We start from the raw sequence: 19419 nt of genomic DNA, 5'->3' as shown, positions 1-19419 counted from the left end.
AAAAGAAACTACTTAACAATCAATAAAGAATTTATATGCGCCGGGGCATGGTGGCGCACGCCTTTAAACCCAGCAATCGGGAGGCAGAGGCAGATTTCTAAATTTGAGGCCAGCTTGGTCTACAAAGTGAGTTCCGGGACAGCAAGGGCTATACAAAGAAATCCTGTCCCAAAAAACCAAAAAAAAAAAAAAAAAAAAAAAAAAAAAAAAAAAATAGAAAGAAAGAAAGAAAGAAAGAAAGAAAGAAAGAAAGAAAGAAAAAAGAGTTGATATGCTCCAAAGTAATGTAAAGTAATAGTGTGTGTGGACTGCAGAATAAGAGAGAGGGTGTGGAGTATCATGGCTGGACAAAGAACAAAACCAAAAAGTAACAAAAGTGAAGTGAATTCATTTCCAATGTTTGCAGTCTAAGGAGATAACCACTGACAAAGACCATTCCAATCCCATTATGTTACAAATTTGGTATTCTATAACATAATCACAAAACAAGGAAATTGTAAGTCAACATGGAATAATTATAAAGTCTTTACACATTTGAAATGAAAGACAGAATATCTCTCAACTACTCATGGGACTAGAAGAGGTAACAAAATTTAAAGTATAACTATTAATAAATGTGTAATGCTAAGGGCTGATGAGATGACTCAGTGGGTAAAGGTGCTTGTGGACAAGCCTGATTACCTGAGAACAAGCAAAGACAAACATTGTATATACAACATATTGCAGATTGTAGGTCATGTGACTGCAAAGAGAAAGTTCCAGCTCTCAGGGATTCCATTGAAAAGAAGGTTTACATAGCTAGCAAGGTTTAGCAGGTAAAAGCACTTGTTATACAATTCCAATGTTCTGGGTTCATTCCCTGAATGCCACGTAAAGATGAAAGAGAGAGAAATAACTCCATAAAGTTGTTCTTTAACCTTCATGTGTATAATGCATGTCATGTAAACCCAGAACACACGTGTGTGCGCGCGTGCATACACACACACACACACACACACACACACACACACACGAAAGTAATTTTTGAAAAGATAGCTTATAATGAAGAAACCAAACCAATCCTTCTGAAGTGGTAGAGGTAAAGAATGAGCACAGCATTACACATAGAGTGAAGAGAAAGTAAGCAGATGTAAGTACTGGTTACAGCCATCAGAGTTAGTCAAGATTAGTTAGTAAACACTGTGACTAAAAACCCAGACATAGTCATAAACAAAGTTATGTACAGACCAGTGTGTACAACTTCAGGACATGCACAGTAACTCCACGGAGTAGACTTGGTTACTATTGCTCTAGAAATAGAAAGCTAGAGACCATCATGTACCACTGAGCAGGGCAAACAGGAAGAAAGCTTTTAAGAGCCTAGGCCCTGTCAGAGCTTTACAAATACAGAGGCAGATGCTCACAGGCAACCATTGAACTGATCATGGGGTTCCCAATGGAGGAGTTAGAGAAAGGACTGAAGGAGAGGAAGGGGTTTGGAACCCCATAGGAAGAACAACAATATAAACCAACCAGATTCCCCCAGATCTCCCAGGGACTAAACCACCAAATAGAGTACATGTGGTGGGACCCAAGGCTCCAGCCACAGAGGATGGCTTTGTTTGGGCATCAATCGGAGGAGAGGACCTTGGTCCTGTGAAGGCTAGATGCCTCCGTGTAGGGGAATGCCAGAACGGCAAGGCAGGAGTGAGCAGGTGTGTGGGAGAGGGGAATGCAATAGGGGATTTCTGGAGGGGAAACCAGGAAAGGGGATAACATTTGAAATGTAAACAAATAAAATATCCAATTTAAAAGAAAAAAGAAAAACAAACAAACAAACAAACAAACAAAAAGAGCCAAGGCCTAAACCTGGCTTCTATAAATCACAACCCACTTCTCAAGCAATCCAGTAAAAGCATTCATACTGGGATTAAAATAAATTGTAAAGAGGATCACGAAACTACTTTTGCAAATATTTGGCCTGATGTGGAACAAGAGAGAGGATTGAGTAGATTGAAGATCTGTAAGGGAATATCTGCTGAAGTTCATCTTTCAAACCTTAAACAATATTCTCTCTCTCTCTCTCTCTCTCTCTCTCTCTCTCTCTCTCTCTCTCTCCCTCTCTCTCTCTCTCTCTCTCTCTCTCTCTCTCTCTGTGTGTGTGTGTGTGTGTGTGTGTGTGTGTTTGTATGTATGTGTTTATAATGTGTGATAATATTTGGAAATGTAAGCATGGACATGTCACATGATGCATGCTTAGTCAGAAGACAATCTCTGTGGCTGTTTTCATCTTTTACCTTCATTGAGACAGCCTCTCTTGCTTTTCATAACTGAGTACCCAGGCTGCATGGCTCACCAGCTTCTGGGGATTTGTTGTCCTGGCCTCCCATCTTGTCATAGGAGAACTGAGATAATCTACATGCGTTCTTGGAACCAGACTTCTGTGACTTGAGTCCATATGCCAGCATGGTGGGTGCTTTATGCATTGGACATCTGTCTAGCACAAAAATCTTAATTTCATCATTACAATCCCTTTATAGTCATTCTTTTTCAAGTCCTTAGGGATAGCCACCTACAAACTCAGTTTCTGAATACTTTTCTTTTCAGTTCTCAGGGTCCTTCATGACTCATTGCTGAATTCAAAAGTCTTTAATTCAACTCTATGTACATGAGGCCTCAGTTTGAGGTGCTAGAAGTCATTTCAGATAGAAGGAAACAATGAAATGATCATAAAAACATATTTTTATGACCAGAAGTGTAGGAGGTACATTCCTCCTCTTTAGGTTTGTAAATACGAAGATGGGAAAATAGAAATGTCTCTAATAATCATCAATAGCCATATCTTGGGTAGTATATTATCATTTATTTCTTGGGAAAGAATCTATTCTGTGGCTGTGGAGACAGACATGGATCAGACAGCTCAGCAATCTTCTCTGAGGGTCTGGCCTTGAGTTACCAGACTTTAAAGAGGCAAAGGCCAAGGCAAACCACTTAGACCTTGGTTACTTTTTCTCATCTGCCTCCTTGGTCCAGGAGAGCAACCCTATAGCCATGTAGTATGGCAAACTACTCTCCATGTTGATGGATAAGAAGATAATTTAGGGGCAGCATGCCTTGCTTTAAGATCCCTACAGACAGTAGAGTTAGATTTAGGGTTTGATTCTGCCTTGAAAGGCCTCGCTCAGAACAATGCATCATTTGCACCACACAATGCCTTTAGAAGACGAGACCTCACTTCCTCCTTAACTTCCTCTCAGTTACTTCTCCCCATAACCCCAGGCATGACCCTGATCAAGGAAACTCCCATTTCTGACACTAGCTCTCCTCCCAGCCGTCAGGATCTTGCACTTCTTTTTTTTCTCTCACACCCATGTCCCAGTTTTCCTCTGTTTAGCCTCAGCCTCAGTTTCTATGTCTCCTTTCCTTTACATTCCCATTCTTACAACCCAGGGACACATGACCATCCTTGTGGATCACAGTGACCCTGTCCTTAGAGTTTGCACTCCAACTTCAAGCATCCTCTGTGCAGACAAGCCCTCCCATCCCATTCTTTCCCACAGGACCACAAGGATTCACAGCAACAGGACCTACAGAACCACCTGGGCTGTGTTGTCGGATACATGGCTGGGTGCAGAGGGGGCCTTCCGATGTCAAGTAACTTATTCTTCTTTCAACTCACTGATGCCTCCTCTGACAGAGGCTTTTCTTTCTCTCTACTTCCTCAGCAAGAACAATTGTTTCAGAGACCTGTGATGCTATTAATCTTGTTTTTTTGGATGTGCCAGTGTGGGAGAAGTTTGCAACACTATACTAAACCATCTTGAAAATATACTTCTATCTCTCATATGTAGGGCCTAGGCACAGTGCTAGTATTTGACACTCCATAGACACACAGGAAATATTTGTAGAATGATGTCCAAGCAATTAACCTATTTAAGGCAAAGACTATACTTTTTGTGTATACTAAGCCATAAACTGGTGTTTAATACATGTTATTAAAATAATTCACTGAAATAAAATGAATATTCTAGGCAGTGGTCAACACTGCTGGTTTGACTATTTCTATTATAATATTAGCAATTAGAATGACTGAGCCTTCCACCTTTGACTTCTGGCACAGGACTCCAAGCTATCTAAGAATTTGTAAAGAAACTAGAACTGGAGATTATTTTGCGCATCTCAAAAAGGCTAACAAATAACTTTCACTTATGTGAAGGTTAATTAAAATGACAAATTGCTTTGCTTTTGGCTAGAATATACCGAATTAGTAAGTGATAACCTATTTATCATGCCGTATAATCTGATTGGTTGATAGATGTCTTTGATTAATAAAAATAATGGGACAAATTTGTTGCCACTAAATACATTCAGGTAATCTGATACATAAAATGTTCACAAGCTTGGCTTCTGTAGAAAGGTACACATTCAAAGGCATCGCTCACCTTGTAAGGGAGTAAGCTTGGCAAGTGTAGGTGACAGGTTCAGGCCATCTCAACCTGATTGGTACACGGAATTGACCTTGACTCTGAAAACTGCCTTTTGGTGTTTTCCCTTTCCCTTTGGAATGAGGAAACCAATTCTAATTAAAGACACTGGGAGGCAAGTTTTCTTTGCCTCCTCCATTTCTAAAAGCTAATGAGGCCCAGGGAGGGTAGGTGACCTTCCAGCAATTGCAGACCACACAGCCATAGCCGTAACTCTCCTTTCAGCCCCAAGCCAGCCACTTAGTTCACATGAATAGTATTTCCTCCTAATGTATCGAGGAGGAAAAAGTCCAGGATGATTGTTTAACTACTTGTTCAACAAATATTTACAGTGTATCTATCTACCGTATACTGTTCTGGCTGCAAGGAACCCTGCTGGAACAACGGTACATAAAAAGGTCAGGATGTGAAGTTGACACCAGGGAAATCTCAAACTAGTGTCTTCTCCTTGTGTCGAACCATTGCCCTCTCTCAAGACTTGTAACTGTTTCCCACCAAGAGACTGAGTCTAAATAATTTTAGTCTGGCATTGTAAGCATCCCACAGCAGAGTCCACCCACCCTCCCTTCCCAGATTCTGTAGGTCTTCTCAAGCTCTAGCCATGAGCAACTAGTGACTTCTTTTCAACACAGCACCCACATCCTTGTCTCTGACTGTGTTCTATCAGATTGAAAGGGCTCATCTCTCCCTCTCTACTTGTTCTTCTTTGGGGGAAATGCTTTCTCTGTACCTGGAAAGCTGTTCATTTTAGGTTGCATGCTAGATAGTCATGCCTTAGCCTGGGTATAATACTGGACTAGATTCCATGGTGCAGAACCAAGATTTCCTCATCACTCTTCCATGAGAAAACAGAATCTTGACAGCTTCTGTAAATTCTATGTGTTGACCTTGACTGTGTGCCAGGAATTGCTTCCAAGGACATAGCCTTTAGTTTCCTGTAGCAAGCCATAGAGAAGGGTTCTAGGTACTTCGATTCACAAATAGGACTAGAAATTAAGTGATACTTGGTAATAAGGAGTTCTGTGTATAATTTCAGGTGTCAATATCATCCCTCCTCAATGGGAGGAAATGAAGAACAAAGCCTCTGAGATGACAAAGCCTCTTGTATGCATTTCACTTTTAAAAATCATCATAAGAAAGAAGGAAGGGTTGGGTGTTCTTTTCAAATAGAAAGATGCTGGGCTCAAAAGGGAGGAAATGTGGAAACTTCAAAATAAGATGGTGAATTAGAAGGAAATTAATGAGAACATGACTCATGCCCACTTTAGGATTTCTTCTGTGAGGAATAAGAGGAAAGCACAATTCTTGCTCGGTCTCTTATCAGTCTCACGGTGATGGGTTCTGACATGTCCTTGATGATGATGGGACTCCAGATATCTGTAATTATCAGGGACAATGGTTTTTCCACAGGCTTCCAACTCACCTGCTTTATCTGATTATCTCATTTTCCTGTTCCTATGACCTGAGGATGATGGGAAAGTAGATCAGCTCCACTGAAGAGCACTTAGTGTCTACCAAGAAAGCACAGTAGCATCTGACACTAATGAGACTTCCCGTGAGGCTACTGTATGCTTGGTATGACAGTAACACATTATTGTCTCTTTGACATAAACTTATGTGAGTGGTTGGACAGAAATTAGTTAACTTCAATATCAGGTTTGGAAACAAAGCGTCACATATTTTGAATAACGAGTCTGTTCTCTTAGCTTATCTAAAGGATACCTAATTACAGGATACTACACTGGATTCCTAATCTCCTGTCATTCTCCTCCTATGACATCATTGCTGTTGAATGCCAGTGTTTGGGAGTGCATGCTTTCTCTAAATTTTAATCACAGCAAAGGACACATGCTTCATTTGTCATGGCTGAGTCCTGGCTTTAGTTAATGAACACAATGTTATTTTTCCTCCCCTATGTTTCATTTCAGAGCTATCACAGTACCAACTTCTACTTTATTGGTTTAGAGTAAATTATTCAGCTCTTCATTACCATAGTATGAATGTTTAATTTTTGCCCTGATATTGTCACAGGGAAAATGTGCCCTCACATCAGTGGGTTCTGCCTCTGAGATGTGATTCCACATGTGACTTGCACAGAGTCCCAGAGAACACACAGTCTTTGCCTGAGGGCCGCTCAGAGCCACACACTTACCTTCTATTCTAAGAGCCAGTGATTAAAGAAGGCAATTGTGAAATTCTGGCACATTTCAGGGAGAAATTTTCTTAAAATAATTTCCAGAGAAATAAGAAGTCATTCAAAAGCTTAGAAGTTGTTTTTTTGTGAGGAGTGAATGCAAGAGAGTTAAGTGTCCTTTAGTTAAGGTAAAAGGATAGAGAAGAAGTCTAGCTCCAGAGCTAATACTGTCTACTCTGCTAGGCCAATGATAATGTGTGTCCAGTTCATTTTTACAATCCCCAGTCTATCCTCCCCTCCCTGAGAATTCATGGATCATCCCAGGACCTCTCCCACTCAACTCTATCCACATTGAACATGTGAAAGCTCTTTATTCTGTGTTCATTTTTCCCAAGTCTTTCTCCACTATATTTCCCTACTGACATTTTCCTGGGTTTCTCATTCACCAGCCTCACTTTTTCTTTGTAGGATATGATCTTCTACCCTCCAAGCCACCCTGGCTGTGACCGTCAAGATGATTTTTTTTTTTTTTTTTTTTTTTTTTTTTGTCTAATCATGTCTGCTTTCTGCTTGAAATCTTTCTGCAAGGCTTGGGATGTAGTTTCATCTGCACAGTGTTTTCCTACTCAGGCTTGAAGACCTAGAATTAATCGAGAGAAAAAGAGAGAGAGAGAGAGAGAGAGAGAGAGAGAGAGAGAGAGAGAACACAAGAACACAAGAACACAAATATCTTCTTTTCTGAAGGTTGGGCCGTACCTCTCCAGTATGTTCATGAATGGGTCCATGATGCCAATGGAGAAAGAGATAAGATTCACGTCTTGCTTGAGTCAGCCCATCCTAACAAAGTTTCTGTGTTCTATGATTTGAGCATAATAAACCCTGTCAAGAATTTTCCATCCCAACAACTTTTGTAATAATATTTTAATCTCAATCAGCTGTTTCTACCCTACCTGTGATCATTCACTTCCCAGATAAAAGACACAGAACTTTTAGATTTATAATACGCCTTAATCAGCACTAGAGCCAGGCAGATATCTACACTCTACACTATTATGTCAACGGTCCCATCAGTAGCCCCATGTTATAGTGTGCCACATCCCATCTGTGCTGCTTTTAACTCCAACTGGCCCCTCATTGTCAACTTTTCATGACTTTCCTGCCCTATAGCATGTTCTCCTCTCTCGACCTTCTCTCTCCCCCCGTGGTTCTGCATCAGACTGCCAGGCTGGGAACCAAAACTCCGCCTATCTCTCTTCTGCCCAGATATAGGTTACAGGCATCTTTATTCAACAAATCAGGGGTAACTTGTGGAGCAAGGTTATGTAGCATTATCTGGGTCCCATCTCTGGTGGCAATCAGTACTTAGCATTAAAATACTTGGCAAATTGCCAATCCTCAACAACTCTCATGTTTTAAAACATAAAAAACTACAACTTTTAGTATCATTTGCTGTTATTCAAGACTAAACTGATACCTAGGAGGTGGTTCAAATCTATGCTGGGGCTTTGAAGTCTTTGGGAAATGCTACCTCATATTCTCAGGTATAGTTAGCTGTGCTGTTTCTTAAGCTCTCTGGAGTTATTCATCTGATGGAGCCTGAGGAAGCAGTCATTCATTGAGACCACATGCTAGGCAGGGTTATATTATTTTCCTAGATGCTGGATGTTAAAGACTTATTTTACAAATAATGGATGTGAAACGTGGCCATAGCATGCACCTTGTCCAGGGAAAGTATAGGAGAGACACACAGGACATAGATAATAACAGTTATGAGCAAGTTTGATGTTTATTTTGTAGATAAATTCTTTTTCTCTTTCCAAGCTCTGCACAAGGAGTAGGAATTGTTCTTCTGAAGAAAACTAATATAAACTCTATGAACAGATTAAATGAGATAATCCTTTGGAGAATCCTCAGCCCGATGCTCAGAATATCATTTTTATCCGCATCCTTTATTCATCTTTGTGCCCATCACAGTGTGAAGCACCTACACTTCTAATAAGGAGCCAATACAAACAGGTTCCACTTGCTGGATTAACAAGTCAACCAAAGATGATTTTAATGTTATTTTCCTCTAGCAATAAATATACAACCATACATTACATGCACATGGAAAGCCTGGTTAATAATCTGTCTCATTAAACTGAATCTGAGACTTCTGTTAGCCAGGGAAGGTAAAATGTCTCATGTTTCCTAAGCTTGTTCTATGCGGGGATGATCTGCTTTGTGTTATAAAGGCATTGTGATATTTGGCCAGTTTATGAGATGGATATTGTTACTATTCCACAAAAAGAAAACTCAATAGCATGCTCACAGCTACTAGACCAGTACGTGGGAAGAGCTAGAATTGGTAGCCAGTGTGATCTGACTGCCAGCTCCTTAAGACCTTCTGCTGAACTGAATGGCTCAGCAGTATTCCTGTCTGCATACAAGCACTTTCAATTTTAAACATGCTCCAGGTCATTGGGTGCCTACTATGTGTTGGACAGTTGTTTTATTTTACAATAAAGTCTACTTTACTGGATGCTTTTACATATAAGAAAACCCCAGAGGAGTGCAGTACCACATCCTAAGGGGTTAGGGATAAGATTTAAAACCAATTCTGACACAAGGGCCTCCTGGTTTTTGTTGCTGTGTGCTGACTGAGTTTGGGTAGGACCATGGAGCCTGAGAATCAACATATACACCAGAGCTTTAATCATCCTTATAATAGAATGGCAAGCCATGTAAAGCACTACCGTTGTCTTTAGCAAAAGCCAGCTTTCATTTCATGTGGAAAATCCTTCAGAGCCACTAAAGGAAGAGCAGAGCCTGCTCAAAGCCACTTCATTTATCTCCTGTCTCCATGGTTCCTGTCTGATGCAGAGGTTTGTGGCTGCCTGGCCCACCTCAGGGTTTGCTGCCCACTGAGCATGCCTGTTTCACTACAGTAGGCAAATGGACTTTGCAGAAGGACATGCACCAATGCTCTGACCCTCTATTGCTATGCAATACATCCCTGATCTGGCAAATAGACCTGCATTCCAACTACAATTTATAGACTCCAGTCCTGCTGGGTTGAAACAGAAAATAAATAGACCCTTAGGAAGTTTTTTCTTGGGTACTTGATTACTGAATGTAGATGTTTATGGTCCTGTCTAAGTGCATGAGTCCATGCAATGCCTCCAAGGAAAGTGATGGAGCTATGTCAAGGATGAGAGTGAAGGGAGAGAGTGAATGAGAGCTCCTGCTTTGTAGCTGCTCCCTCTAAGTTGCAACATTCCTCCCTGGAGGAAGCTCCTTCAGACTCAGAGTAAGGCATCCTTGCAAGACTCAAGAAGTAAGCAAAGCTCACAGATGTTGAGACGTTCCAGAATCTTGAAGATGTAAGGTTGGATAAACAGTAACAATAGCCTGGGAGAGAACAGCGTGCTTAGTCTACAAGCTATGGAAGGAGTTCCAGGGGTGCAGCAATTGTTAACCATTACTCATATTTAGGTGTGTTTGTGGGTGATCCAGCTGCTTTTGAGGAACACGTGTTCCTGCCAGTAACCCTAATAAACGCACTGGTTCACTAAGCTAGATTGGGGTGCAATCATTTTTTTTTCAATGGATTTCTTGTACCCAAGCTGGAGTGAATAGATGTTTACTCACTTCTCCCCAGGAAAAGTCATTTAATATTTGGATTCACAAGACACAAGAACTAGTAGTAGCCCAATTTCATGCACTCAGTTCTGAGGCCAACTGGACTATAAAGAAGGCCTCAGGGTTTAATGTAATCTAGAGAACAGATAAGATTTGGAATTTTCTTGGTTGCTCCAGGAGGAGGATGCAACCTTACAGGATTCCTTTGGTTCTCAGTTCCATGGCTCAGCATCCGGGGATGAGTATCTAGTTCCTACCCCAGGCTCCCCGCTGAGAACACAGCCACTCTGAGTGCAGATGTGCCCTGAGTATGAGTTAGCATCGGCTTTGGAACAGGTGATTAAACAAAATGAAAGCATTCCAAGCTAGACTGAGCATTTACCCAAGAGTGGACAGCTCACTCTTCCACAGGTATCACTTCTGCCTCACAAACTCCCCACTGATGAATCTCACGTCAAATAACTGACCTGGATATTCTTCAATTGAGTTTGATTTGCTATATATGTTTTGGTATTCTTAAAAATTACCATCATCTATCTATCTATCTATCTATCTATCTGTCTGTCTGTCTGTCTGTCTGTCTGTCTGTCTGTCTGTCTGTCTATCTGTCTGTCTGTCTATCCATCTATTTTTTTGTATGTACACACATATACATGTGCTATGATGTATTTATAGATCAGAATTCAAGTGCGGGTGTGGTTCTCTTCTACCATGCGAATTCCGGAGATCAAACTCAGGTTGTCTGGCCTGGCCACAAATGCTTTTTCCCTCTGAGCCATCTCCCCAGCCCTGGACATTCTTGTATTGTGTTTCTGTTCATATGGATCCTACACCCTTGATATTCTGTCTTCTCTCACGCACTGCCTTTTTCTATCCATTGGGGACTAAGTATGTCTTGAAGTTGCAGCCATAAAAATACCTTCTATATAGTTAATTTGAGACACAGTGTCGGGGTGGGATCATGTTTCTCTGATCCTTGATCATGCACATGTATGCTCACTTTCAGGCTTATATGGCAGCATTATGAAATGTTTTCTTGACTCTAGACTACCTGGATTTATATCTTGACTCCACCAATGATGTCCTGGGATACTTAATCTCTTTCTTTTTATATGAAGATATAATAGAAACCACCTACTTATCAGTGGTTTGGCATAGGGAATGGGTGTGTGTTCACTGTTAGATCTAGAGTCTGTGACCACTTTTAAACAGCATGGCCCAATTTCTTCATCCTCAAACTTCAGTAATCCTCTAAGATGTGGTATTCTCTGGAAGCTGGCATGGTGCTTCCAGTTTTCTAGCCAGGGTACAAAGCACACGAGGGACCTTTCTTCTCTATGTATCTGTCTCAGTGTTGTTCATGGGGACGGATCCCTTAAATTCAGCCTAGCTGTTCTTCCTACCATCCCAGTGCAGTGGATGACTAGGCTTCAGTCAGAGTTTATTTTCCAGCAGTTCTAAACTTCATTGTGACTGACAGACAGAATTGAACGATCTCAAAAAACTCATCACTGAGAGCCAACATTGTGCTAAGGGAATGAGCTCCCTGAGAGGATAATAAGTGGACTGTCATAAATAACACAGAAAGTCAGACTACCCTACCACAAACGTTAGAGTCTGTCAACCTTCTCCCTTCTTGCATCTCAGCGGGAATCCAGAAAGATGGCAACTACAAGGTAGGGTGACTGGTGTCTCCTGTCTTTTTGGAGCTGCTGTGATATATTTGTTTATTCAATAGCAAAGTCAGTGTATGGTGAACATTCATCACCCTGCCACTTAGAAATGCACAAAGGATGAGAGACACAACAAACAAATATATACACAAATAAATATGTGTAACTAAGAGCATGTGAGCAGTGTGAAGAGGAGAGAGAGAGAGAGAGAGAGAGAGAGAGACAGAGACAGAGACAGAGAGAGACAGAGACAGAGAGAGACAGAGAGAGAGAGAATATGAATGGATGATGGAAGGGTGCCTGAGTTATAATCTATGGTGGCAAATAATCCTGAAAACAAATTGTAATTTCATGCTACATATGTATTGTGTTATGTTCTCCAAAAACACTCATTTGTTGAAAATTCTAAACTACAGTATATTGGAATATGCCTGTTTATATAGATTATATTTTAAAGAAGTGATTAAATGAAAATAAAATCTGTATGGTAGCCCTGAAACTATTATACATGCTGTCTTTATGAGAAAACCACAGAGAGAACACCCCTATGCCTCCACAGTGATAGGGCAACAGGAATACATAGCAAGAAGCAGGTGTTTGCAAGCCGAGGAAGGAAGACAAAACCCAGGCTTCTTGATCTTTTAACCTCTCCCCTAGGAAAGACTCACCACGGTCCCCGGATATACAGACTTTTCTTTTTTCTCCTCTTCTTCTTCTTCTTCTTCTTCTTCTTCTTCTTCTTCTTCTTCTTCTTCTTCTTCTTCTTCTTCTTCTTCTTCTTCTTCTTCTTCTTCTTCTTCTTCTTCTTCTTCTTTTTGAGACAGGGTTTCTCTGTGTAGCCCTGGCTATCCTGGAACTCACTTTGTAGACCAGCCTGGCCTCGAACTCAGAAATCCACCTGCCTCTGCCTCCCAAGTGCTGGGATTAAAGGCGTGCACCACCACACCCAGCATATAGACATTTTTTTATAGGTTATACTTTAGTGATAAAAAAACATTTCAAGTAGTACTAGTGTTAATTATAAAAATGATAAACATACATTGTTATATACCAGGAAATACATTTATATGATTCAGTTGTTTTTTTTTTTTTAATTTTCTCTTCAGAAGTTATAAGAGAACCACTAACCTCTATTTGTCCTGGATTATATTTGGAAAGGAAATTCATGTGCAAATAGCCTTGGAGGAAAGATAGCATCTCCCTGTGAAGCAAAGGGCAGGCATATTTGCTGTCACTCATGAAAGATGTGGCCTCCCTAAGCTTAAGGCTTCTCTCTTATAACACAAGCCACTACAAGTGGCTCATCCGTGTCACTCCCATGAATCTTTGGAGCAAGGGGAATCCTTACACACAGACTCCTTGCTGTGAAGGGAGTAATAATGCTGTAGTCTGAGCCAGGAACCTTGTGTCTTATGTCACTATCCACACTGTAGTAAGCAGACTTGTTAGCTACCAAGTATGATTAAAAAAAAAGTTAACAACACATTAATTTCCATGCTGGCTATGTAATGTTTTTCGCCATAATTTTGTCATAATTCCATCATGGCCATGAAGGGGATCATCTATTGGGAGCCTCCACGGGTCCCACTCCTGGCATGCCAGTTCTTCCTGGGTAATGAGAAAAGTCCTGAGCAAGAATCCATGCCAGTGATGCGCATGCTCCATCCAGCAGCCCTTCCACATCGTTTCCTGAATGCACATTGCTTTTTTCTGTAAAGCCCAAGGAAATGTCTAACAAGGCACCATGCAGCCATTCTGCCTGCTGATGCCAGGAGCTCTTTGTAAAAGACTGAAGATATATATATGAAGTTTCAGATTGAACATGAAACATCCCTGATAGACTTATCCATTTGGTGATTTGCTTCTAGGTAGGTGGGCCTATTTGGGATGTTTTAGTAATATTAAGAGGCCTGGTCTAGCTGATCAGAAATGTGTTATTTCTCGTTAACGTAGTAGGCACCTCTGATTCTGGCATAAGTTCTCTTCTTCCTGAGCTAGCAAAATGTCACCAAGTTGCAGCTCAAGCTCCTGCTACCAGGGACCAAGTTTCTTCAGCCACCTTGCCATTCTTGTCATGATGAAGCTGTCCCTTCTGAAAACCTGAGCAAAATTAAATGTCTCCTCATAAGTGACTTCCGTCTGGAATTTTGTCATGGCTCTGAGGAAAATAATTGATATATTAATTTTTCTTATTTCTCATTTAGAATTTTTAAAATTATTTTTAGTGTGTGTGTGTGTGTGTGTGTGTGTGTGTGTGTGTGTGTGTGTGTGTGTGAGAGAGACTGCAATCCCTGTGTGGTGCACAGGACAGAAAAGAGTGACAGATTCCCTGGAATGGAGTTATAGATGATTGTAGGCCTCCAGATGGGTGCAGGCAATTGATCCCAGGTACTCTGGAGGAACAGCCAGTACTCTTGTTAAGTTTTTGATCTGATCACTCTGAGTCTTTGTGTTCTTATCTGCAAAACAATGCTAATAGTGCCTGTATTTCAGACTTTGAAGACTAATTGAGATCCTAATAATGAAGTTTCTAGAGCAGTACACATTATACCTAACCCTAAACCTATATCTCTCTACCTCTACCTCTACCTCTACCTCTACCTCTACCTCTACCTCTACCTCTACCTCTACCTCTACCTCTACCTCTACCTCTACCTCTACCTCTACCTCTACCTCTACCTCTACCTCTACCTCTACCTCAGGAGTCTACCTTGGATTTCCTGAATGTGGCAGTGTGACAAATGCTCGTGTAACATTTAGTAGCTCATTTATATTCTGGCTGTTTACATTTGTTGTTACTGGGTGTCAACAACAGCTATGTTTTAAGGTTGATGTAATTTTCTAAAGTACTTGGTTAGTATCTGGGTTATAGTAGGTACTCAATAAATAAAGTATTGCAGTTTCTTAAGTGATAACATGTTTTCTTTCTGGTTCTACAGAAAGGCCTGAAGGATGATGTTCCTTAACAGCCCTGACTGTAGTTGGGCTTGCAGATGGCCACATGTAATTAGGGGTAGGACTGAAGCTGACCATCTGTGCCTTCATTTTGTACCTGTTTGCCTTACCACTTTAAAGATTTGGGTCAGGTTCCTAGTCACCACACACAAAGACATGTCCATCTCTTTTAGAACTTTCTTCTAAGGCTACTGTTTCCTTGAGACTGGAAACACAAGTCATTAAAGTATTTTGAAGATTATAAGAACAGTGAGTCTGACCTACAGACCACCTTCATACAAGGCCAGGCTGGCCAGGCATGAACAATCACCACATGGGGAGAAAAGAATTGTCTTCTTAAGCGATCAGGACTTCACAACCTCACAGAACTGGACTTGAGATAATGGTCAATTAGACCAAGATCTGACCAATACTGAAGCAAAGTCAGCCCTTAACCCTTGCTACATGACGGATACTAGCCCTCTGGAGAAAAAGGCTTCCTGTTGTGACTCTCTAATGAGTATCAGAAGGTAACGTGGGCCAGCAAAGAAGGGACTATACAAGGCCATGCAGATGTAAGAGTTGAGGTTAGTGTTCTTGAATAAGAGCTGACATGTCATATCAAAATATTGGGGCCCTGCATCCACGCTTTTCAAGTATCCTCTAGTTCTCATAAGTAAGTGTCAAAGACAGTAGTGCTGGTCTCCTTTCACAATGAGGGATCAGAGATTCAGAAGGGTCCACTATAATGATGTCTTCATATTACAGAAAGAGAAATGGAAGAAGCCAGATTTAAAATCAAGACTATCTGGCTGAGTTAAATTTGAAGGATGGAAAAGAAGAGCAAAACAGTCCTGAGTTCCTGATGCCTGGCATTTTGACATTTGTACCTCAGGCATGTTTACACCCTGGGTATCACTCATCCTCACAGCACGCCTGCGAGGTCAAGATGATTAGCCCTGGTCTTCTGGAGAGGAATTTGAGATGCAGAGCTGTAATAACCTGCCCAGGGTCTCACAGCTAGTAAAGCCAGGATGGAAATTCACACTAGGTAGCTACCAAGGCAACCACTCTCCAGGACTCCTTTGTCCTGCTGAGGCTGGAGAAGAGGAGACAAGAAAGCACACCTTCCTGTGGGCTGAAGCTGTGATTAAAGAGATGAACATGTGGCCGGAGTTTTGGATGCTCCAGTGGGACTTCTGACTTTTCCTTACTCACCAACAAATAGCTCAGGTCCTTCTAGCAGTTTCTCGTAGTGAACTGGCACCCTGAACAGATACAGGCAAGGCTGAAACTTTGCTCATCCACCTAACTTAGGAGATAATATGTTATGTCAAATGAATGATCAGGAACTCCCGACTCATGACAGTCAAGACAAGCGACTGGTGTTGAGGGGGCATGTGCCTCTTTCTAACTTGATATATCACCTAAAGTTTCCCACAGGGTTGAGAAGCAGAGGAGAGGGACTCTGTAACTACCTTGTGTTCTAAGGTTCAAAGTACTATTAGTTTACATGCATACATGTGTCCCTGAATTGCTATAACCCAAAGCCTGACGGGAAACCATATAAACAATGGTTTTCAGCCTTTGGGTTGTGACCCTATAAATCTCTATCTCCAAAAATGTTGACACTATGTTTTTTTATAACAGTGGCAAAATTATAGTTATGAAGTAGCAATGGAATAATTTTATGGTCAGGTGTCACCACAACATGAAGAACTTTAAAGGGTTTCAGTGTAGAAAGGTTGAGGTCAATTGAACTAAAGGGATGAGGGGTTTATCTTGACTGACACTTTAAGAAGGGATACAGTTTATCATGACATGGAAGGTACAATAGCAAGAGCATCAGGTGTCCAGTCACCCTGCCTTACAATCGGGAAGCAGAGCATCAACAGGAAGTTGAGATGAGCTATATACTATGAAACCTCAAAAACCCGCCTGCTGCCTACAGTTGCAAGTAGCCATCTGTCCTTAGTTCAAGGCCTCATTTCCTAGCAGGCTTTCTGACACTATGTGTCAGCTGAGGAACACCCTGGTTCTCCTGAGCGCCTAGTTGTATACCATTAGGCCCAATGGTCAGTAGACCCAGAGCAATGGTGGCAATGACAGCAGCAGTAAAGGTGAGAGCTGTGGCAAGAGAACAGCCTCAGACAGTGGCAGAGGCAGAAATTGTAGGGGAAAGAGGCAACAGCAGATATAAAATAATGAGAACAATGACAGGTACTACAGCAGCAGAATGGGAGTGGGAGATGGCAGTGGCAGTAACTGTGACACAAACAACTCAGGCATATGTGACAGCAATGGCAGAAGGCAGTGGTGATAATCACCCTTGAGACAGCAGCTATGACAGTGGCATGACCATGTGAAAACTTGCTGGATCTTACAGAGCAGGATCAGGGTCTGTAGTAAGCCAAGGTAAAGGAGAGTAGAGAACTAAAGTTCAAGAATGACACACCATTCTGGAGAGCTAGAGAAAAGACACCATAGGCCCTGGGCATGGCAGAGTTCCAGTAACCAATCAGGACACCAGGGCCAAAGGTCTCAGCCTCTGCCTGTGTGCTATGATACAAGTCATTCTTAAGGTTTGTGACATCCTGACTTCTTAGGCCTGAATTAGAGCTATAAGTAGGGCTAGCCTCCAGTACTTGAGGCCTGCAGGAGAACGTTAATGTTAAGTACTGTATTGTGTATCCCGCTATTGTGCATGGCTGTCTACTGCCCCTCTTACTGAAGGGAGAAGTTGTTTTAGTTACATTTCTGTGGTTGTAATCAAATACCCTAACAAAAAAGCAACTTAGGGAAGACAGGGCTTATTTTGGCTTACAGTTTCAGAGCAGGATACAGCACATCATGGCGGGGAGGGCATGGCAGCCAAATGTGAGACTAGTAGAGCAGTCAGGAAGCAGAGTAAACACACTTCCTCTATGTCCAGGAAACAGAGGGAGAACAGGAAGTGGGATGGGACTATAAGAGTTCAAAGCTATCCCCAGTAACACACTTCCTCCAGCAAGTCTCTACTACCTAACGGTTCCATAATCTTCCCACATAGCACTACCAAGGGCTGATCAAGTAGTGTTCAAACACATGAACCCATGGACTATATTTGTCATTCATCCATGATAGCAGCCTATTGTCACAGAGAGACCAAACTGGCTGGTCCTGGATGAGCTTCTCTCCTACCCCAAATTCTATCCAGGTAGAACAGATTACCCCAGCCACTACCTGGAAACACCATGCCAGGAATCATTTCTTTCCAAGCATATCTATCATCAAGCATGTATGTGGTGCTTGCCTTTGAACCCTCAATATCCTCCTCACTTACCAGATCAATGGTCACGGGACCTCAGGGCATGCATTCAATTAGCTCTTATTGGGTATAACAATGACCCCGAGGTAATAGTGCAGTGGTTTCAATGAACAAACAGATATAGTCCATCTGATAAGTCAAAAGGTGAGTGTTAGCATTCTGTCTAAGCTGCACCCCCTACAGTAACTGGCAACAGCCAGGATACTCTGTCCCACAGTTAGCCTGACTCAATATGAAATGGGCTGCTTGCCCCCTCCTCACTCTCTTACTCCTCTCTTGTTTCTCTCTTGCTCTTTCTCCACTTTCCTTCCCTCATCTCTCTCCACGTGCTCATGGCCAGCCACTACTCATCTCCTCCTCCTCCTCCTCCTCCTCCTCCTCCTCCTCCTCCTCCTCCTCCTCCTCCTCCTCTTCTTCTTCTTCTTCTTCTTCTTCTTCTTCTTCTCTCTCTCTCTCTCTCTCTCTATATATATATATATATATATATATATATATATCCCTCTCTTTCTTTCTCTGCCCCTACTACCCTCTTAACTCCCCTCCCTATGCCCTGAATAAACTTTAGTCTCCACCGTGCAGCTGGTCCTCAGGGGGAAGGGATGCCTTGGCATGGACCCCCCAGACCTCACCATACCTCCATAGAACTTATCTCTCTTCACTTTATCTTTTTATAAACATATCAGTGAGAGCCCTCAAGTTACTTGGGCTAGAAGAAACCAACACAGGAGCATCCTAACATAAGGTTGCTAAGATCTGTAGTACAAACAGATCTCTTTATGACATAGTAGAGAAGAAAAGAGCAATGGATGCTGATTTTGCTGTTATACCTCGGAGTGTAAAACTCATGCCATGGTGTATAGTAAATGCTTCCCTTAGAGAAAGATCATTACGTTTATGTGTGTATACATATACAGGAAAGGTCACTGCGTGTAAAGTTTAGGAATGTCCATGGAAATCTGTGAATTGTTATAAAAGAAAAATCTTGGTTAATGTGCATGCTTTCAAAGTTACATGATCAGAAGGTAGCAGAGAAAGGGGATAAGATCCCACTCTACAAAAAGCTCATGGCCCACAGCAAGAATAGAGTTATTTTTATCTTACTGGAATGTATTTCTCCCTGAGTGCTGAACAACACAAGGATATAAAAAAAACCTTACATGGGCTGGCAAAATAGATTAGTGAATAAAGACACCTGCTGCCAAGCCTAATAGCCTGAGCTGGATCCTCAGGACTCATGTGCTGGAATGAGAGAGCCCCTGACTATCAAAAGTTTTCTTCTGACTTCCC

The 19419-nt window shown here is 41.7% G+C and overlaps 1 long non-coding RNA gene across 1 annotated transcript; it reads right to left on the bottom strand.

Moving 5' to 3' along the window:
* Nucleotides 1-13114: 13114 nt before the first annotated feature.
* Gm39049 lies at nt 13115-18837 on the bottom strand. Its single transcript, XR_869800.1, has 3 exons — nt 18767-18837; nt 18148-18261; nt 13115-14049 (listed from the first exon to the last, which is right to left on the bottom strand). It is a non-coding gene; the product is annotated as a predicted gene, 39049 (long non-coding RNA).
* Nucleotides 18838-19419: the final 582 nt, after the last annotated feature.

Source organism: Mus musculus, chromosome 7 (assembly GCF_000001635.26).
Source record: "Mus musculus strain C57BL/6J chromosome 7, GRCm38.p6 C57BL/6J".
Classification (NCBI taxonomy): Eukaryota; Metazoa; Chordata; class Mammalia; order Rodentia; family Muridae; genus Mus; species Mus musculus.
Note: the sequence above shows the minus strand (reverse complement) of the source record. Positions and strands in the feature narration are given on the sequence as shown.